Source organism: Halichoeres trimaculatus, unplaced genomic scaffold (genome assembly GCF_033239565.1).
Source record: "Halichoeres trimaculatus isolate MK-OKI-2021-1 unplaced genomic scaffold, fHalTri1.1 fHalTri1_scaffold_22, whole genome shotgun sequence".
Classification (NCBI taxonomy): Eukaryota; Metazoa; Chordata; class Actinopteri; order Labriformes; family Labridae; genus Halichoeres; species Halichoeres trimaculatus.
In genome coordinates this window covers 21,345,884-21,367,713 of record NW_027437200.1, presented here as the reverse complement: position 1 = coordinate 21,367,713, position 21,830 = coordinate 21,345,884, and the positions used below count along the sequence as shown (strand labels likewise).

General features: G+C 39.9%; 1 protein-coding gene and 1 long non-coding RNA gene across 2 annotated transcripts in view; one reads left to right on the top strand and one right to left on the bottom strand.

Annotated features, from left to right (window-relative positions):
* Positions 1-1,614: 1,614 nt before the first annotated feature.
* LOC141811350 (uncharacterized) lies at positions 1,615-9,313 on the bottom strand. Its single transcript, XR_012600169.1, has 4 exons — positions 9,240-9,313; positions 7,101-7,301; positions 1,767-1,931; positions 1,615-1,682 (listed from the first exon to the last, which is right to left on the bottom strand). It is a non-coding gene; the product is annotated as an uncharacterized LOC141811350 (long non-coding RNA).
* A 114-nt stretch (positions 9,314-9,427) lies between these two features.
* The window catches only part of ndrg2 (NDRG family member 2), a 50,668-nt gene continuing 38,265 nt past the window's right edge, over positions 9,428-21,830 (top strand). The window contains exon 1 of the mRNA XM_074699368.1: positions 9,428-9,831. The gene's annotated coding sequence lies outside the window, so the exon portion shown is untranslated. The remainder of the gene's footprint in view (positions 9,832-21,830) is intronic.

Genomic DNA, 21,830 nt, shown 5'->3' with positions numbered 1-21,830 from the left:
GGATTCACGATGTAACTTTTGCATTCAAGTTTTTGCTTTGCAATTGTATTTTTGCTTTTGCATTTTTGTTGTGGCTTTTTGATTTGTGATTCTGCCTCTTGGATTTATGATCTTGCTTTTGAATTGATGTTTTTTGCATTTTGCATTTGCATTGTAGCTTATGAATTCGTATTTTTGCTCTTGCATTTTTGGTGGCTTTTGCATATGTGTTTTAGCTTTTGCATTCATGGTTTTGCCCTTGCATTTGTGTTAGGGCTTTTTCATTTGTGTCTTTGCCTCTTGGATTCATGATTTTGCTCCTGCATTCATGTTTTTTGCTATTGCATTTGTGTTGTCGCTTTTGCATTCCTGTTTTTGCTCTTACATCTGTATTATGGCTTTTGCAAACTGTCTGACACCCACAGGCCACCGTAGGACCCAGACTCTAAGTTAACTGTTTAAGATGTTTGTCAGGGAACAAAAGAACTTTGTCTCGTGTTTGTTGCAGAGATGAAGAGCCCACTCAGTATCTACCCATCATCATTTCTATCAGTCTGTTATTTTTCTAACTGTCACTTCTCTGAATATATTTTTTTTAAGGGCTCAGAGTACGAGCTGTTTGAGCGCCAGAAAACTTGATTCTGCCTTAAATGTATTTGTTTTCCTCTGTGAAGTGTTGGCCAGCTTTCATGCCTTAAAGAGTTTTTCTTTCCCCTAATCTTCAGCTCAACATTTGAATCTTCCTGTTAAAGCTCAAGTCACCAAAAATGAGTTACGAGAATTTCACCCAACAGCAACAATATGTTAGCGCAATCACACACTCGCTCGGGCTCGGCGTATAATCTCGCCAACATAATCACAGAGTTGTGTGTGTGTGTGTGTCTGTGTGTGTCTGTGTGTGTGTGCGTGTGGCCTTGCTGGGATGTGTCAGTGCAAATGTGGCGGTGTTAATCACTCTGTAGAAGTGTGTCAGCTCAGCGCCTGAAAAGCAAATGTTGTGTTGTACGGCGTCTGTATCAGAGGATTGCATGGCGATGTGCAACTGAAGGGCATCAGGTGGATACGAGGCGGAAGAAAGGATGAATAATTCATCGGTGGAATCCAATTTACATAAAAGACTACAGATGAATAAAATCATTCGAAATGTACGAGACGGCTTTCCAAAGTTTAATAAGGTGGGTTTGTGGGAGAAGCTCAAGGTTTCGTATTTGAAAAACATTAATAAATGAAACAGACTTCTCAGAAAATAAAAAATCCTTGTAGCTACTTTTAAGTCTTTCCGTGCAGAACGTTGTACGCCGTGGCCACGTGAAGCCGTTAGACTCCTGTACGTAACAAGTGGATGTGGATCATTAGTGTTTAAGTTTTCTTCCTCTTTCCTTTTTTTACCCCCATCACGATTAACCGCTTTGGACTGCAGCCAGCGGGAGGTCGACTGTCGAGGACTAAAGAAAGCGTATGAGGGCACACCGGGTCAAGAGTCAAAAGCAGTGATTAAAAAGAGCCTAATCAGGGTCGTCAAGACCTGGTGTAGCTTCAGCACATGATCCAGTCTGCTCTGAACTCACCGAGAGAAAGAGGAAGAGACGTGGAGCCAGCTGCCAGATCAAAGAAGCTTTATTCACAAAGAGAGGTCTGCAAAAACAAAAGACGGAGGGGGAAGAAAAACAACAACGATGAAGAAGAGGTCTGGGTCCTTACTCCTACGAAAGAAAGATGTCAAAGCGAAAGAGAAGATCTGAACAAGAGGATGAAGATGATCTGTTGATGATGAAGGTGATCATTGCCCTCAGGCCCAAGGTGCTTCTGATTGTGGTGTGGAACAGGAACGCAGAGTTCGCTGATTTCGAATTGGCAGTGATTGTTTGAGAAGACGTCATCATCATCGTGTAACTTGACGCTGATCATTGGCTTGTATTCGGAAATGTCTGTTGTGCAGCATCGGGTAAATCCTTGGATCAAAACAAACGTCGGTCTCAGGATGGATAAAGAAACACGGCTGTACTTACCAGTGTCAAATCTTGTGTTTAAGGGGCCTGAAAGGATTATTTTATTATTTTATTTTTAAGTCTGGTCCTGTCATCTCTAATATTTTTCAAGTCAAAACAAGTCGCCAACTTGTGCCTTCAATCAAACCTCAAAAAGCATCCACCCCTCTTCCTGGAGTTGGTTTAACCCAAAGACGCTGCATGAGATCCTCTCTGACTGAGGTTACACAGACGCACGCAGGTAGCTGTGTGATATTTGTTGCTGAGAAGTTGACTTTAGCATCAGCTCTTTGTTGAAGACGTGTCAACATGATTATTCTCATCATTACTTGTGTGTAGGGCTGCAACGACGAATCGATAAAAATTGATTAGTAAAAATTGCTGACAACATTTTTCCATAATCGATGCACTGTGCTGCGTCATTACTGTTTTAGTTTGTCTTCAGTTTAATTTGTCTTCTTCCTTTTCATCGGATTATTTAGCGATTGGCAACTAGCTGAAGATGCATTACCGCCACCTACTGGACTGGAGTGGAGATTACCTGAGCTAAACAGATCAGCGTGGCAGAGGAGAAGCCGAGCCGGCAGGTGAGGGAAACAAGAAGCCGGCAGTACCACTGCAATGATCCAGCACTTAAAACGAAAACATGTTGGGCAGAGAAGTTCATTAAACCAACGTTAGCATTAGCGTTAGCTGCTACATTTATGTCTTTTGTTAAACATTATAAATTTAGCATCAGGTCAGTTTAATTATGTTCAAATATGTTGTTTCTTTGTAAATATCATTAAGCAAACAAAAGTCATCAACTAAAAAAACAACACGTTTGGTTTTGCAAATTTTACTATTATGCATTCTCATCCTTTTTTCCCCGATTAATCGATTAACCGATTAATCGATTAATCATAAATATAATCGTCACAGTCACAATTACTAAAATAACCGTTATTTGCAGCCCTACTTGTGTGTCTGCTACTTTTCCCCACATTTTATCTGCAGCTCTTCTCTTGTGCCTGGCTGAGCGAGAAAAAATAGCGATTAATTCGATTACCCTTTTCCAGAAAAACTACAGCTGTTGGTTTTAACGCTGTTATTTCCAGCGCCGGTGGAGACCAAACCAGAGTCACTAAGGTCAATTACTGGACTTTCTAACACAACTCCAGATGATTGTTATTGTTACACTGAAATTACAAATATTTTGCTTTTTGTTGAATATTGCTTGCTTTGCTGCCCCCTAGAGGTAAAGGTGTAACTACAATATTGAAACTGTTTTGACGAGAAAATAACCATTTTTTTTCCTTTTGATATTCAGCTAAACCTGTTTTTCTTTAACCAAACACTCAGAGTATGAACCTCTGAGGTGAAGTGACCCTGCTTTAACTTCAAATATCTGGTTTGGATGAAGTTTAACAAAAACAGCCTCAGAGAAACACTCTGTATTGTCACATCCTGCACAGCATGTAGCCGTTTGGCATGTCTTTGTAGCACAGCAGCCAGAATCCAATCATAAAACAAACATTTCCAGGCTGATTGTTCTCAATGTGTTCCTCTTGCTAAACTTTTTATTGGCAGCAGTACAAAACAAAGCTCTCTGCACCACTAAATGGCAGGTTTGCTCTTGGAGGTATTTATCTGTTTGTTCCAGGGCTGACTGACTCAAGGCGTGCAGAAAATCCCCACAGACCACACGTGCACGTTTTCTTTTCAGTAGATATAATAGAGGAGGAGAGGACTTATCATCGTGTATTATTTGGTGCTCCTGCTCAGCTGGGTCAGAGTGGTTGTGAGCACAGTGGCCTTGGACTGATTGAAAGGGAGTTTCATGTCACACAGAGGTCAGCAAAGACGGAGGTACACACATACACACATTTCATGCTTAAGAGCAGAGTTAAGACACATTTCAGGAGGTAAAAGTGTGTGTAGTTCATGTCACCTTGGCTGTGCTGTTGAAACTACTAAAAACATTTCTCAGTTCGTCAATGTCACATTCCCTTTTTTCAAACTCACACAAAAATCAGCTTCCCTAAAAATTAGCGTTAGCACATACTTCAAAAAGAAAGGTTAATGTATTCTAGTTTCCTACTTCTACTCATGCTCCTTTTGTTGACCTGAGGAGGCATGTGTTATGTACCACTGTCAGACACCAGGGGGAGCTCTCGATATTTTGACTTCACTTTTACGTCCCTCTTTTTTTACAGTCTACGCTGAAAATGAACAAGATCTTCAATACTAGTTTCGTCAAAACAATTCAATTTGATCTTATTTTGTTAGATCTGGTTACGACAACGAAATTTGGTCTTCTTTTAGCTTTTTTTATATCAAAACAAAATCTGTATCAGTTGTTGCCCAAAGCTTTTTTATAACTCTATAAACGCTCTTCAAACATTCAAAAACAAGTTCTCATTAGGGGTACACCTATCACAATTTTCTGGCCGATCACCAATCCTTAAAACACCTGACCTAACGGTAGCATAAACCTTCAATGTTCCAATCTTATTTTATTGAAAATCATTGATCAATACCTGTGAAACAATAAAATCTTTATGTTTTCACTTCAACAACCAATGAAGTGTCCTGAGTTTTAGGTCTCAGAGCAAAAAGCAACAATGGCTGACTGTCAGACCTTCCCAGAGGAATATAACATCAGTTTCATATGTAAGGATGGGCCATAGGGATGGGTACCAGATTAGGCACCTCTAAAGGTACCAACTGAATTCTGTCAGAAGTACAGATTCATGTAAAATCCAAAGGTGGAGAGGCAGCATTCAGCTTGTATGCTCCGAATACCTGGAACAAGCTGCCAGAAAATATCAGGTCTGCTGAAACTCTGAGCTCATTTAAATCCAGGTTGAAGACCCACCTTTTTACAGCTGCCTTTTATTAGAGCATTTTAACAATTCATTTTAATATCTTCTCTTGAATTCTGCACTGACAATTTTATCTTAAAATCTGTTTTAAAAATCCGTTTTAAAACCAATTTATTTAATTTTTTAAAAATCTTTTTAATTGATCTTTTAAATTTTAATCTCCTTTTTAATTGAATTTTAATTGTTTTTTATAATTTGTCCTGTCTGTAAAGCACTTTGAATTGCCTTGCTGAAATGTGCTATATAAATAAACTTGCCTTGCCTCAGACAGATCATCCAATCATCATGCAGAAGCCCAGCGTCCAGGCCAGCCCACTGCCTCATAGACCCCCAGAGACGCTGAGCGTCCGATGGGCGGGACAAAGCCCAGCGTTTATCCAATGACCGTCCAGTTTCCACAGTGGAACAACCCACTCTACGCTTCCCCGCTGAAGTCAGAAGACGCTCAGCGTCCAACTGTGTTAAAACGCTGAGACGCTGCGGGGATGAATGAGAAGGAGGTGGAGCCAGTTTCCTGTGATAGGAGCTGATTCTGAACTAAAGATGAAGGAATTCTAGCTCAGATTTGTCAATGAAATGTTCACACAGCAGTACATATCACCACTTTTTTGGAGACATTTTAGGGGAAGCTGAGCTTCCCTTGCAGTCTTAGAGCAATCGCCACTGGAACACAGCATTACAAGGTTATAAATTTAAGAAAAGATATACCAAATTGAAAAAATACACATTTTATTATAAAACAAATTGATATTTTTTACCACATAAACACAAAAAAGTACAGGAAATTGGTACCATTGAGTACCGATACCAATTGCCAGGTACCGGGCATCTGTACTGAATCATTTCTAATGTGAAAGGTACCCATCCCTAATGGCCCAATCACTGATCACTGATCCCCCAAAATTAAGGAAACTGGCACCAATCAATCGATCAATCAATCAGCCAGACGATCAATAGGTGCATGTCTAGTTCTCATATTTGTGTTATTGTATTTAATACAACACACAGCAGAAACTAACATCTCTTAAGCTAGCTGTTTACCTAGCTTACAGCTAACTATGCTGAGTGCTAACTGACTGTTTGTTGTAGCCCCATTTTTACGGGTAGAGACATCGGACAAACATCAATCTCTAACTTTTGTTGGGTAAAAATTCATAGTTTCTTAAATTAAGTCACTATATAAATAAATCAGTGAAAAACCACAATAATGATGATGGAAATGAAAGTTATATTAAAATTTGTGGTGTGAAACTAAGCGATGCTACTCATCTTTTCTGTGGACAGACTGTAAAATCACCAGTTACTCAAACATGTTTGTTAGTATTACAAATTTCTTGTAGTAAATTTCTTGATTTAATTATTTTCCAGGTTGTGGGACAAATAAAGGATAATTTGTCTTAAGCTACTTTGAGTGCCTTTGATTTTGTCCTTGCAGGAAATTACCAAAGGCAGCAGCCGTCTTCTTCATTTTTCTTTTTCTTAAGTGTTTTTAGTCTCTTTGATAGTTTGTCTTAAGCCAGTTTCTCAATAAAAAGCAGTTTTGCTGTTCATATGAGACGTATCATCAGGCTCAAAGACAGTGTTTTGCGTCACCTGAGAGCCTTTTAATCCACCCGAGCTGCACAGCTGTTTAGCCAAGATAAGCGATGACCAACGATATGTAACTGCAAGCAACTGCTGCACTAACATATCTGCTGTGCCCTCACGGATAAAAAGTCACTTTGCGTCAGCGGGACGAACGGCGGTTTCTTAAAACTTTTACTGCTGCTTTATTTCAATCTGAAATCAGTGATTTCACAGTGACACAGTAACTTATTTAGATGTGCGTCAGTGCGCCTGGGTGGAACAAATATCTGGCTCATCCTTGCATGACAAAGGCCAGGGCCAGAGGGTCATTATGTAAGGAGGTTAATTTAGGGCTATGAAGGGATTTTAAACAGGCACTGTGATGCAGATCACTGAGTATTATCCCAAACACAACCACGGAAAATTTAGACTCTTTTCCATGGAAAATACATTTGAATTGAGAGCATTCACTACTTGTAGCCTCATCATTCAAAGTTACTCAAACTATTATTGGAAAATGAAAACAACAGGGGTTTGTAATGAGGCTGCAGGAGCTGCAGCCTCATTACAAACCCGTATTGTTTTCATTTTCCAGTCTAAATGCGTCTGCGAAGCTCATACAGGAAACAGTGTGGTCATCCAAAGGCAGCACAAATCAGCGTGAGTGTATGTGTGTCACTCGGGAAAGTATGAGCTGACTTACATAACCACAGAGACGATGAGTGATGGTCTGGTTCTCAGCGGCTCTGCTCTGGATCTGGGATACAGTGCAGCACAGTGTCAGCTGGGAGGACGTGTGTCATGTTTATTTCCCCCTCGGTTCCTGGAGAAGAAAGCCTGTGATGTAGAAACACGGAAGTTCAACGCTTACAGGTGGAATCTGAAGACGTGGTGCCAGAGAAATCTGAGGAGAAGAGGAGATTTTAAGCTAATGTTTACATATAACTTCATTGTTTATGTTTGTTATGTCAGACGTTGGGTAGCTTATCACTCAAAAATCGAACAGATTGTTAGCATCAGTGCCCATTTAAGTGCTCATGTGCTTAGATCTCTTCTTTTGACTTGAATTGCTGACTTCAGTCATTTTTGTGTGCTATCAGTTTAGCATTGGCATTTTTCTGGGTATACAATAATACGCAGTTTTATTCATGTACTTGACAAAAACCTACATTCAATAATATTCTAGTTATGTACAGTTAATTTTTTCTTTTTTCCCTTAAAGTGATACTCTGGGATGGAACAAGTTGGGTCCTATCACAAAGTTTAGGGCAGAAATTACCCCTACAGCAGTGATTTTTTGCAGCAGAAGCCCAGGGAAGCCCACACCAAACACCCCCTCCCTGCTCCTCTGCCGGTTTCCTCTGCACTCAGACGGGGCCATATTTTACTTGACCAAAAACACAAATAAACAGACTCCCACTGAAAAAATCTGATATCCGTCTGCATTCACGCTTTATTTAGAGAATTTTCAGCGCGTTACTTTCACAGAAAAACACAGCTAAATAAAGCTCTAGTTCTCATTGTGTCTCTTCGTCCTGGCAGACTACCCGCGTTTGTTTATATCTGGCACACCGCGCGCGCGCGGACTGATACACTAAGCGGCGAGCGCCTCGTAGCCAGCTGTGGCTCTGCAGCGGAGGTAGCGCCGTTTTACGACACGATGAGAACTTATGAGCACCAATATTACAGGTTACAGCACGTTTAGCACACAGGCTAAAGGCTAACATTAGGGCTAATTTGTTTGTGCTAATGTTGCCTCCAACCCACAGTCAGCAGTTATGCTGCAGTGGTCTGTTCAAACTTGAGAGTCTATCAATAAAATGAAGAGTGAGGTTACGTTAGCTCTGATTGGTCGATGACTGGCAGGACATAACCAGGATTCACTAACGTTACACATTACAGACATGTCTCAGAGCATCAGGTTGCTAGCTGCGCTAAATAAAGACAGCTACTAAACTACATATAAACTGACAGTGTTTACTTGTTGTCATGTTAGCTTACAGATACGTCTGCGCCTCAGGCCACCGATAGCACTACATATAGCTGGCTGCTACAACATTTGCTTGATGTCACGTTTCAAACTGTATCGCTATGTAACTGTACTGATAAATACCTTAGCTTAGTGTGTTGCATCCAGTAAAAGGTTGTCTTGAACAAAGAAAAGTTGTTTCGATCTGATCTCCATTTAACTCCAAAACAAACACAGCCTAGCTAAAAGTAATTTATGACAGTTGACAGTGTGCGGAGACTCTAGGCCAGAAGGTGGCAAGGATGGCAAGTATGCTAATGATTCAACATCAATAATATGGTTCAACAACATTTTACATCACTAAATGTTCATCATTTTAAATGGTTTCACTTTTTCCAGCCTTAAAAGTTTCGCAAAGTCACTCATTTTGCGCCTTTAGTGTACTATAGAAATGTTTGTGTAAATGTTAAAAGTCACTTTAATGACCTTAAGTGTGTCACGGTATCCTTAGCCTTTTTTCCACTACTTATTTAATTTTAGCACCTCATCTGCTTTTTATCATCTTTATTCACATGGGGCTGAAAGCTAACAGGTGCTTTTGAGGGACAGAAAAGCGATTTAGTACTTCACGCCGCTTCATGACGTCAAACTAACGGTTTGAAGTCGTGACTGATAATAAATCAAACATTCCTTCAGGGGACAAGAGGACGTGAACCTCACTCCTTGACCCCTTTAAAGCGTTCACACCCGGGGTTTGTGTCACCACCCCTCGCCTGGATGTACTTCCTGTTTATAAAACTCTTTAAAGTCGACACTTTTTTTGTTATTTCACCCTTTTTTGGTCGTTTTTTAACTCCAGGTGCTCTTGTTTACCTGCTGGCGTTGGTCCAGGCGGGAAGCTCGCGCGCTCGGCACAGTTCCACAAGCTGAACAAGGGTGGACTGTACCATTCTGACGTCTAAGCGGAGGGGGGGGAGAAGAGCAAGCGTGGCATTTTCGACAAGTATCGCTGCAACAGGAAGTCAGCTTTGACCCCTTAACCTGAAAAACGCGTGATAATCACATTTATGAAATTTTCTCACGTAGCTGCGAGTAATTTTGATCGTTTTTATTGTTGGTTTACACGCTGATAACTTTACACGTCCCCTGAAAAACTCCGCCGCTCCTGCTCGCCTTTTGATTGACCGCTCCATATTTTTTTCCTCCTCTGTGCTGAATTTTCCTCCTGCTGGAGAAAGGAGAAAAAAACAACACTGAGTGGGGGAAACTGAGAGGAAGAATAAGGCACAGCGGAAAATAAAGGAGGTGGAGGGAAAAGTGAAATAACAGGAGAAATTTCGGAGACATTTGGAGGAACAGTTTTGGAGACACAGCAGCGCAAGTGGAGAACGAGACTTGCAATATATTTTTAGAAGTCCTTGCTTTTGTGTGAAGATTTTTCTGATTCCTGTTTGAAGACCGAAAGGTGAGTCCATCCTGTTGTTTTAATCTTATTAGCATGGTTGAATTGTTTTATTTTGGGAGTGTTTTGAGTCTCTGCGTCCTCCTTGGAGAAAGTCAGGGAGTAGCCTGTGCAGATTTGTCATTGTTCATTCAACAGTCGTGCAACAAGGCAGAAAAAAACAGATTTTCTAGAAGGAGTCCTGGATCAGGGGTGTGCAGGGATGCAAGGTGGCCTCATTTGAATTATGCAAATTGATGTCAAAGTAATCAGTGTTTTCCCTCCTTGATGGAATCCAGAAACTGCACAGTTAAAAAAAAATCATTAAGCTCTGAAGGATATTTTAATGTTCAGGAATCAACTGCAAATCCATTCGACTATTTTTGCATGCACATGACCTGGATAAGTGTCCTACGGAGAGAGTGCGTGTTATTGACGCGCACATGTGGCATAGCCAGCGGGTCTTTGTTTCTCCCCCTCCCTCCTCCCTCTCTATCAGAGCCGACCCAGGCATGACAGCTCAATGGCATGGCTCAAATCTCTCACAGACTGAATATAGGCCAATATTGACGTCCTGGTGTCGCATGAACTTGAATCATAAATGAACCTAATCCCCCCCAACCCAACCCCCCCTTCTTGCATCCTTGTCTGGTGGGCTGTTTCATCCAGCCGGCACATTTTTTGCTCTTCCTTTGTGGTGTTTCAACGGCTGTCCCCTCTGAGATTCAACAATTTCACACTCAAATGTGTCTCTTTTTACTGATGTCTTCTCTAAGTGGAGAGGATACTGAGTTTGGGGGGTTGCTCCAGGGGTGTTTTGGCACATGACGCGCCAGACAAGGGGGTATAATGTGTGTCAATGTCAAATGGAGGTGTGTCCCCAGTGTGTGTGTTCACTGGCCCCCCGCGCTAGCTCGGATAAAACGCGAGGGGAAACCAGATAAACACGGCAATGCCCTAAAAAAACGCGTTTCATAAGAGTCCCCGTATGGAATATATGATAGCCAGGCGCGCGAGGCAAAATGTTACGCTTCTGTGTGTCGTGCCAGACCAAGGACACACACACACACACACACTAACACACATCATATGTCTACACACAGCTCTACAGACAGGTTTTCACTATGCTGCACGCACGCTCTCCAGCAGGCTCGCGCACAGACTCTGTGAGTCATACCGCATTTGGAGACTCGCGGCCTCACTGCTCTTTGAGTGGAGTGAAGCCCCTGCTGATAACACACGCACGCGCTCGCGAACGCATATTCACACACTCACAGCGCGAGGAGCAGAAAGACAGTGTTCTAGAATGTTGTGTATGGATGTCCTGGACGCAGGGGAGGCACGCGCGCACAGGCAGAATTATAGAGTGTATGTGTGTTGAGACATGGACACAAACAGAGAGGACTGTTTGTCTTCTGTGGTCAGAGAAAGCTGCTGGGTGTGGTGTCAGAAAACCCTTATTTTTATGTCACACACAGTAAATGACATTAACTCAAGAGTGAGGTCCCTAAATTCAAACATTAAAGGGTCAGTTCACTCAAATCTATGCTGTGGAAACAGTCACAGTGTAAATTTTACAGTAACTTAGGGGCAGCTAGGTGACAACATCCTTACCACCATCTTTTAATGTTACCGCCATGTACCGAAAAGACATTTCAGGGAAAGTTACAGCAGACATTACGGTAAAATATTGTTAAAATTAGGGATGGGTACCTTTAACATTTGAAACAATGGTGCCGATGCCTGGTACCAATCGGTATCAGTGCTGACCGGTACCAGTTTTCAGTACTTTTGAGTGTTTATGTGTTGAATATGTGTGAATGTGTACGCTGTGTTCGTGTCCATCATGGACATGAAAATTTGCTACTCTTTAACTTTCTTATGGTCACAAACATGGTACTCTTTGATTGTAGTGAATTGGTACTGGGTACTTCAGACAGAATTCCATTGGTACCGATCAGAAGTGCCTAATTCGGTACCATCCCTAGTCAAAATTACAAAAAAATCAAAAAAGCATCAATTGCAAATGCATATAGTAGTTCACTTGGGAAACTGTGGACAGTTCTTAGAAACGGCTCATTGGATGTGTTGGTATGACACGGACATGCTATTCCTGAAACAGGCAAAGAGAGTGGGTTGATGATATAAGCTTCAGCCACATTTGGCTAACAGCTTCAAATTAGCTTTAACAATGTCTACAGTTTATAACCTTGTGAAAAATGTAACAAACTTATAAACCCTGCCAAACAAGCAATCATGAGTATTTCAGCTTCCACTTTCACGTTAGACATAATTCCAAGGTCGACCCAATAAGACACAACGACCTGGTAGAGTTCTTGAAGATGTTTCACCTCTCCGTCAAAATGCTTCTTAAGTTTACCAAAGCAGCCTTTTGGAGGAGAGGTGAAACAGCCTCAAGCGCTCTAGTCACCTAATTAGATTGACCTTGGAATTGTCTAAGCCACACGACCTGGGTGGCTTAGAATCTTCAAGGACATTGGAGATAACTGGGTCTTTGTCTTTTGAAACCAGCTCAAGTGGACATTCTAGGAACTGCAGGTTTTGGTTCTTCTATGAGCCTCAAATTTCAGAACCAGAGGTTGACACATCATATAGAGTTGAATTCCCCACTTTTGTAATGTTCTTGATGTAGAGTACAGACAAAATTCTATGTACCTTGATGCAGATTTCTTGAGTCGTTAGTGGATAAAACGTTCAACAAGTTTTGTCATTCAAGCTTGTTGGTACCAGAGTTACTTGTTGGTTTTGCAGTAGTCGTAGCTTTGGTTTACGCTATAATGATCTACTACTTGGATATAAACAAACAGAGAGTAATAGTTTCCTTCAGCACAGTAGTGTTTAGCAGTACTTTGATCTAGAAAACTGAGATAACTTCATCTGCCGACTGTGTTTTGTTACACTGGTGTACATAGCCACTCGTCTGGAGTAGGGGTGGGGACTCCAAGCTAAAATACTATTGGATAGTCACTAGCAGGTATTTGGTGATTGGTTGAATAGTTTCCAACAGCACTTCCCCAGTATGTCAGCAACTGTTGCTAATGTTTACTTAGCTATTTGAACATTCTACTTCACCTGGTCTGCAATACAACTAGAAAACAGACATACTACGGCCCCCCTCTGGCAGGAAGACCAAATTACAACCAGGCAGCGGTAAAAACATTAAGAATATGTGATTTTCTATGAGGTAATATTTGTATTGAGTATTTAATTTTTGATAGAGTAATGATAGTCCCATCCCCAGATAGGAGCAAGGCTAATCTGAGAGATTTTACCAACAGACTTGATGATGAGCCACGTCTGATAAGTTGAACTTACTTCAAACTTTTGTTTGGGGGTTGTTTTATGGATGGACAAGTCGTTAGTCAGAATTGATTCGCCCATAATGCATTTCTACCCACAGTACAGCACTGTACACCATTAAGACGATGATTACTTTTACATACATTAATACTTCAACAGTGTCTCTTGATATAACCGCTCTTCTTAAACAGCTATTTTAACATCATAGTCCTCCTGTGTTACTGTAGACATTGATAAAGCCTCTTTCTCCATGTTCCTGAGCTTATCACGTTGGTGGGAGGACTACTTCTAGACTTCAAAGGCTCTGCGTCTACTCTATTCCAGCTTTAGATATCACAAATCACTGGGTATTTATAGAGGTCATGAGAACAAATCGTTCAGCTGTGCATGTTTCTTTTTAATTTGATTAGGTGTGGAGCTGCAGAGCCGGTATTAATACCCTATATGAGCTCATGATGCTCTTTAAGTGGAGGAATATTAAAACCAGTGAGGAAATCAAGGATAATCAGGCTAACCGAACATTTTGTGCTGAAATTCTGTGACTTTGAATGAACTGGGCGGATGTTGTCTTACAGTTATGTGATATTTTTCTGTTTGGGCCAAAAATAAACCCTTCAGCCAAACAGTCCCCCTTTAGCTCTGATGCTACATCCCCAAATGTGTGTTTGCTGGCCAGACTAATAATCCAAGAGATCAACTTGTTGACATCAGTAAACTGTGGGAGACAGGAACATTTTCCGGGCAGAGTTGCCGGACTCTTTTGATGATTGCAGGCACTTCTCAAACAAGTGACAAACTTAGAACCAGTTAGGGAGTTAAAGGTGAAGTTTTTCCCACTCATAATCAGTTTGTGTCCTGTTTCGATTGGTGTAAAGTTGTCCTTGTGTAAACTTTGGATGGGGCTGACCCTGTTTGTTAACCCAAGCGTCCATGTTTCATTGTCTCCGCACCACTGACCTTGCTGCTAAGGGTGCTATCGACCAGTGCGACCTCATTACTGGATGGACCACCAATGGACATCCCCTGTGTTCGCTTGGATTACCAGTGACCATTGACCTTTTGCTCTCCAGGCACAGTCAGATAGGAGACTTTGCTGTTACACTGGCTCTAGTGGAAACAGTAAGCTAATATTAGCATACATTAGCTTGATGTTGTCATGGAACAACAACCTTACTTGATGAAGCTTGACCATTAACATAGGGCAGATGCACTTGGGTAAAGTGAGCTAGTACCAGAGAAGTATTACAAAGATCTTGTTTTTTAATGGCGGGAAGTATTCATTAGCTTTTTTTTAAGCTAACATCTACAGCATTATTTGGTTTTGTGTAATGTTAGCCTACTTACATTTTGTCATGGAAATATAACTCAGGCTTAAAACAAAAACTTGTCCATCACAAAACAAAACAAATTTAGCTGACATCAGCAAATATTCACAAGAGTCTCAGCCTTGCTGGTATGTATGACCATTGGCTAATGGGAAAAGTTTAGCTAATGCTAGCAAATATAAGCCAGATGTTGTTTTCAGGTGAAATTTCAGTCAGGGAAGTCTTACATCCACAGCTTTCTCTTGGTTTGGTAAAACCAAAGTAATGATTAGGCTAACATTAGCCAATTTCAGCTACATATTGTGATACGAGATTATCAGTAAAGAGAGTTTTGCAACAATTCAATATTTATCTACTTTGTTTGCATCATTTGACCCTGATATTTCAGAGCTACATTACCTGGAGTTAAACAGACACATGGTGAAGGCAACAGATTTAGGAGCCGGTTTTAGGGTGAAACACAAAAGTTTTGTTGTTTTTCGGCCTCAAGTTTACACGGAAATGGCGTTTTAGTTGACCTAAAACACAAACTTTTGAATATGGCCTCCAAAGTGGGATTTTTCTGGAACATTGTTGCCGTGCTTGTGCTGCTGAATCTACTTAAGCGGAGATCTACCAAAAGTGGCTCCTGGTCAAGACATTTATAGCACCACCTACAGGCCTGGCAGGCTTACCACAGTGTTTTCAGTGTTAACACAGATTTTTTTCCACTGCGTTTTAGTGTTTTCGGATGAAACGTTGTCCTGTGGTGTAAACGTTTTATTTCAGCAGGAGAATTTTTTTCTCTTTGTTTAAATCGCTAACCTTGGGAGTTAAAGCTTTAAGTCTAAACTGGTGTGAAATGACTGAAAGCTAACCAGCAAAGGTTAGCTAGCATTTGCAAATATTAGCTACCTAATTTCAGAAGTACAAAGGATTTATGGACTGTCGCGTCACTTGTTGTCTCTCCCAATATTAGCATTTCTGGTTCTTGAGGTTTTGAAAGATGGCATTTAGTATTGGGGAAAGTTGATGTAGGGATGAAGAAATGAAAATGTTTTTACCACACTGGACAAATTGGTTTTAAAAAAGTTTTTTTTTTGGAAATATAAAGACAGTACTCTGACTTAAATCAGACCATGATGTATTGGACAAGTGGTCTTTGAAAGCTTGAAATTTGACAGAATCAAAACCTTGTAGCTGCCAGAATGCAGACGATAAAGTGCTGAAAGGTAGATTTATGTGTGGCCATGCAGTAAAGTAGGCCAATCAACATCTATTATTGGAAGTACATCTTCAGAGGGGGATTCAGGTCCCAGAATAACATGAAATCAAATGCTGTTGTCATCTCAAAATAGTCTTTGTCCTTAACTTGACATGCCCACAGCTCTGCAGTGATTTTCATCCTAAGTGCACACCAGCTGTTGGGTTAAAATGGACCTGTCAATGTTGTGACACGAGTGCTGCATCTCCGTTTCTCTGCCGTGACCCGAGCCAGTGATTAAATGCGAAGCATTGCTGTAGTAAGTGGACTGGGTATGATGTTTTATGATGTTTCAGTAGTGGTGTTATTGAGCTGATGTTTTTGTCAGTGGGTGTAATTGCCTCTTGTGAGTTGGAGTTCTGTTCAGTTTGATAGTCGCGGCTCATTTGTAGCAGCTGCACTCAGAAACATTGGAAAAAGCCAGTTCAACTGTTTTGTCATCAGAACAAACATGAAGATTAATGATAGTAGAGCACTCATGAGGATGAAGTACCGTTTAAAAACAGCACCAAGCAATATTTTTATTCTGAAAATGGATTGAAAGGCATTGTGTAATGTTGAAAGAGTGGCTTGTAGTAACAAATCTACAGGCAACAGCACCAGCACTCAGTCCAACCACGAGTTTCAATGTGTTTCTGTTAATTGTTTGCCTAATGTCGTCCAACCCACAAACAATACACAACCCCATATAAATTACCCCATTACCAGATCCACAGAGAGCTTATTCAGTCATAAAAGCTATGATAGAAAGAGGATGTAAACCACTAGCATGTAAATAGATTTTTCTTTTGTTTTAGCTAGAGCAGGGTTCTGCAACCTTTACTTTCATAAGAGCCATTTTGCCTCAGCTCAACTGAATTTGCAACAATCAGGAGCCACTAAAACTACTTCTCCTTCACAAAAAAAAGACAAAAAACAAGGCTAAAATTTTATATATCGTAAAAATCTAGTAAATAAATATCTTAACAAGTTTTTTTGCGTTAATAAAACTGTACATGTAATATCTTATTTTTTTTTAATTTTTTGAAATCTGCAAATATAATTTTTAAATTATTTTAAAAAATTTAGGTTCATAAATGTCTGAAATTTGCAAAACTAATTAAATTTCAGAAAGTTGCAAAATCTGTCAAAAAAAAAAAAAAATTCAAAAAGTGGCAAAAATTATTTAAAAAAAAATATTGATATGCCCAAGTTTGCAAAAAGTACAAAAATGTGCCAAAATTTCATAAATTTCCAAAACAAAAAATCTATAATCTATCTTTCAAATTTGAAAAAGTTTGAAATTTGCAAAAAAATTTAAAAAAAGTGCAAAATATTAAAAAAATATATTTATATTTTTCTAATTGTCAAAAATGTCAAAAAATTGAAATTTAAACAATTTGCAAAAAGTTCTGAAAAAATTAAAATAAATAAATTAAAATAAAAACTGAAAGCTTAATTGCAAGATGTGATGAATATTTCGTCTAACTGAAAGTTTACGCATGATTTTTTTAGTGTCAGTTTCTTTGATCACCGATCCCCTCTGTAACAAAAATAAAAATTCTTCACTTCAATCATATTTTTTAAAAGCTAAAGGAGCCACTGCAAAGGAGTCAAAGAGCCACATGAGGCCCCAGAGCCACAGGTTGAAGACCCTTTCTCTATATGATTTCCTCATTTAGGTGGTGGAGACCAAAAGGGAGCTCTAAGGAGACAGAAATGTGCATTTTAAGCTATCAAGTAACCAGAAACAGTGCTGTCATACTGTTATGAATTAAATGTCCAATTTAAGTTCATAGCCAGTAGGAAATGTTGTCTTTGTTTACCCAACTTCCATTGATAAATTCCTTTCCTGTCCTTTGTTTACACGCTCCAATTGTTTTCTACACAGCCCACCTGAGTGTAGCCACTGTGACTAACACCGCCTAATGTTGCACCTCTGCTTGTTGCCACCAACAGAAACAGTGATTCTTCTCTGTTGACAGTGGATTCAGCTCAGTGTGTAAAAACCCTGCAAACAGGAGCGACCAGCACTAATGCAAAACAAACATTGAGATTTGAGCTCACGGGCTATTAAAAACGAGTCGATTTGGATGGAAGCTGATGGAGAGCAAACAAAAGTACAGGGTTGGTTTTTTTTTTATTATTTTTTTTTTCCACGCACAGTGTGATCGGAATCTCTTGCTGTGATTACAGGATGTTATTTCAGTTCTGGCAAAAGCTGATGAAGAAAAACGTGGTGCCAAATCTCTTTATTGACAGTAATCCATGAACAAATAGGGAACAGTTGACTGATTCCTAGAAATGATGATATTCACAGTGAATTTTAATGTAGTGATAGAGAAACAGTTTTTACTGTCAGCACACAATGTCCAACTAAACCATCGTATGCTCTGCCTTTAGGGCGTAAATTTAACATACAGCAAGCACATTACATTCAAATGTGGGTTGGACCCCCTTTTGCCTTCAGAGCTGCCTTAATCCTTGGTGGCGTAGATTCAACAAGGTCCTGGAAACATTCCTCAGAGAGTTTGGTCCATATTGACATGATAGCATCACACAGTTGCTGCAGATTTGTGGTCTGAACATCCATGATGAGAATCTCCCGTTCCACCACATCCCAAAGGTGCTCTATTGGATTGAGATCTGGGGACTGTGGAGGACATTTGAGTACAGGGAACTCATTGTCATGTTGAAGAAAGCAGTCTGAGATGATTCCAGCTTTATGACATGGAGCGTTATCCTGCTGGAAGTAGCCATCAGAAGATGGGTACACTGTGCTCATAAAGGGATGGACATGGTCAGCAACAATACTCAGGAAGGCTGTGGACTTTTTTTCTTCTTCTTTTTTTTTCCTTTCTTTCTTTCTTCTTTTTCCTTTTTTCTGTTTCCCTTTTTTACTTTTTTTTTTAATTTCTTTTTTTTTTCGTTTTCTTCTTTTTTCCTTTATTCTTTCTTTTTTCTACTTTTTTCTTTTTTCCCTTTTTTCTTTTTTCTTCTTTTTTTCTTTTTCTTCTTTTTTTTCCTTTTTTCTTTTTTCTTTTTTTCTTCTTTTTTTCCCTTTTTTACTTTTTTAATTTTTTTTCTTCTTTTTTTTCTTCTTTTTTTCCTTTCTTTCTTTCTTCTTTTTCCTTTTTTCTTTTTCCCTTTTTTACTTTTTAAAAAAGATTCTTTTTTTCGTTTTCTTCTTTTTTCCTTAATTCTTTCTTTTTTCTACTTTTTTCTTTTTTCCCTTTTTTCTTTTTTCCCTTTTTTATTTTTTATTTTTTCTTCTTTTTTTCTTTTTCTTCTTTTTTTTCCTTTTGTCTTTTTTATTTCTTCTTTTCCCTTTTTTCCCTTTTTTTCGTTTTTTTCTTCTTTTTTTCTTCTTTTTTTCCCTTTTTTACTTTTTTTATTTTTTTGTCTCCTTTGTTCTTTTTGTCTTCTTTGTCCCCCCCCCCCTTTTTTTTTTCCTTTTTTTTTCTGTGGACTTTAAACCATGCTCAGTTGGTACTAAGGGGCCCAAAGTGAGCCAAGAAAATATCCCCCACACCATTACACCAGCAGCAGCAGCCTGAACCGTTGATACAAGGCAGGATGGATCCATGCTTTCATGTTGTTGAGGCCAAATTCTGACCCTACCATCTGAATGTGGAGCAGAAATCCAGAAATCTCTGAGTTACTGTTGCCTTTCTATCAGCTCCAACCAGTCTGTCCATTCTCCTCTGACCTCTGGCATCAACAAGGCATTTTGTCCCACAGAACTGCTGCTCACTGGATATTTTCTCTTTTTGGGACCATTCTCTGTAAACCCTAGAGATGGTTGTGGGTTCAAATCCCAGTAGATCAGCAGTTTCTGAAATACTCAGACCAAGAACCATGCCACGTTCAAAGTCCCTTAAATCACCTTTCTCATCACATTGTTAAAAATGTTTGTGGTTGGAGCTATGTGTGGTTTTATATCTTTTTATACTGAGTACTTGTGTTTTTAAACATGGATGTGGGTTGGACAGTTATTTTTTCACATCTCCTGCCATATCTGTACACGAGTCCAGGTTTTCTGGAAACGTGAGCTCGGATGTATTTTTGCTTCTCGTTCAGGAAGAAGAACGCTGATGACTGAGTGTGTGGGCGCCTTGGATCAGTCTAGTCTAAATAGATTCTTCCCATGCAAGTGTGCTTTTTTTGTTTTTATCATTATTGTCTTCATGACAGTCTTGGCTAGTTGCAGCGTCTGGTGGATGTTGAACTAGAAGTATAAAAATATGTATTTTCAGTGTTTTCATTTCTCTGTGTAGGTGTACCGGAGTGTAAGGCTCTCAGCATCTGGGTCAGTGCGTATGGATTTTATCCTGTGTAGGTGTATGAGATTACAGCAGTCATACGCTGGCATCTAGGGCAGCGTACGTGTTTAAGTGAGTGTGTTTTGCTCGCTGCTTTGCCTGATGGCTAGAGGCCAGTCAGAGATAGGCCAGCCCGCACAATGCCCTGTCTGTTCCCACAAGTCCAAACAGCCCTTCACAACACCCTATTTATAGACAAACACTCCAACCAAACTCCATTCATATTTCTCAGGTGGGACGCACAAACTAGATCGTGCCAACGCTTCTTTTTCTCCTCTGGTGCAGATTTCACATTCTGTGGTTCTGAGTCAAAACGACCCAAACGAGCAGTCTGTAGTCTGGTGCTGTCAGAAGTGACGGCTCTCCATGTGTGCGCCTGTGTTTCAGCATTCCACAGTTACATAATCAGGAGTGTTTGTCAATAGATCCACAGGCGCAGGAAGAGCTGAGCGGGGCAGAAAATAAACTGCAAAAACATGCTAGCAGGGGTAATGTTCAACCCCTGCTGCTACCAACAATATCCATGTGAAGTGTTTTTATATGGAGGAGACTCTCTGCAGTTGTGTCACAGATCTCCTAGCAACAGTCTGCTGCCTTAATGGGAAAAAAATGGCTGTAGGCAAGTCATGGATGGATATGTAGGTGGAGGAAAACTACCTAATACCTCTCTCTCTGCAAAAAATAGAGCTTCAGTCAAATGCAAAAATCAGCCCGTAATGAATGAAGATGTAGACCTGAAAGTTTGATACCGACATGCTTGTGCTGGTTACGCTTTGCTCCAGTCATATTAAACTGGGGGTAGATCAAACCTGTGATTATTAGATTCCAGTGTCATCTGTGTTTATTTAGGTAAGGGTAATACATTGTTACAGCATCACACCAAAAGCCACCAGCAAACCAAATATTGTGCCATGAATTAATGGATTCTCCATAACGACTGTTTACATTAAAGCATTGAGCTGTACTGTAATGTACAGAGTTGTGTCAGACCATATCATACTGTGTCGTAGGGCTGGGCGATTGTGGCAAAAGTCAAAATCTCAAAAAATTGAACCTACTATCTTGATTTCTGTTAATGCATGATAATTCCACTCTCAGTTCAGTTTGTTTTGTAAATATCTAAAATTTTGAAACAATTAACTGTAATGAAGTACAGTATAGATGAACAATCAAGGGTTATTTAAAGCAAGAAAAATAAATAATTCTAATATTGCTGTGTTAATGTAGAAAATAGCTTTCACCTTACGAAATTTACAAAAAATACTACTTCTGTTTGAGGTCACAGAATTCCTGTGCTGCTCGTCTTGTGTTGTCGGCTCAGTGTTTGAGTTTTTCCTCCATGTGTCTTCTGAGTTCTGCGAAAACCAACCTTAGTCCGATAGCAATTAGATTATCAAGGTGTGTCGATCAAGCTACGCTCAGTCCATTCTCGGTCTGACTAAGCTGTTTACATGCATTTTGATAGTATGATCTCAAGCTGACTAAGATCACAGTCTGATATCTTAAGCTGCATCTCAATGTAATGTGTGTAGACTTGATGGGATAATGTCACATGGCTACTTCTTCTTCTGCTAGTTTTTTTGTCGCTTTGCAACACCTGGTTGACTGTCATGTGACCACATAACCAGTAGTGTATTTTAAGGGGATCCGAAATTAACCAAAGGGCAGTTGTTACGCAGTTCTACCAGAAGTACCATAAGTCACAAACACACCAAGCAAAAAAAAAGTAGTTTTCAAAGCAGAAATTAACCTATTTACAGCCTGTTTCAAAAACGTCTCCTGTCTGAGTCGCTAATTTTACTACCTGCACACACTGTACGGGGAATGATTTTT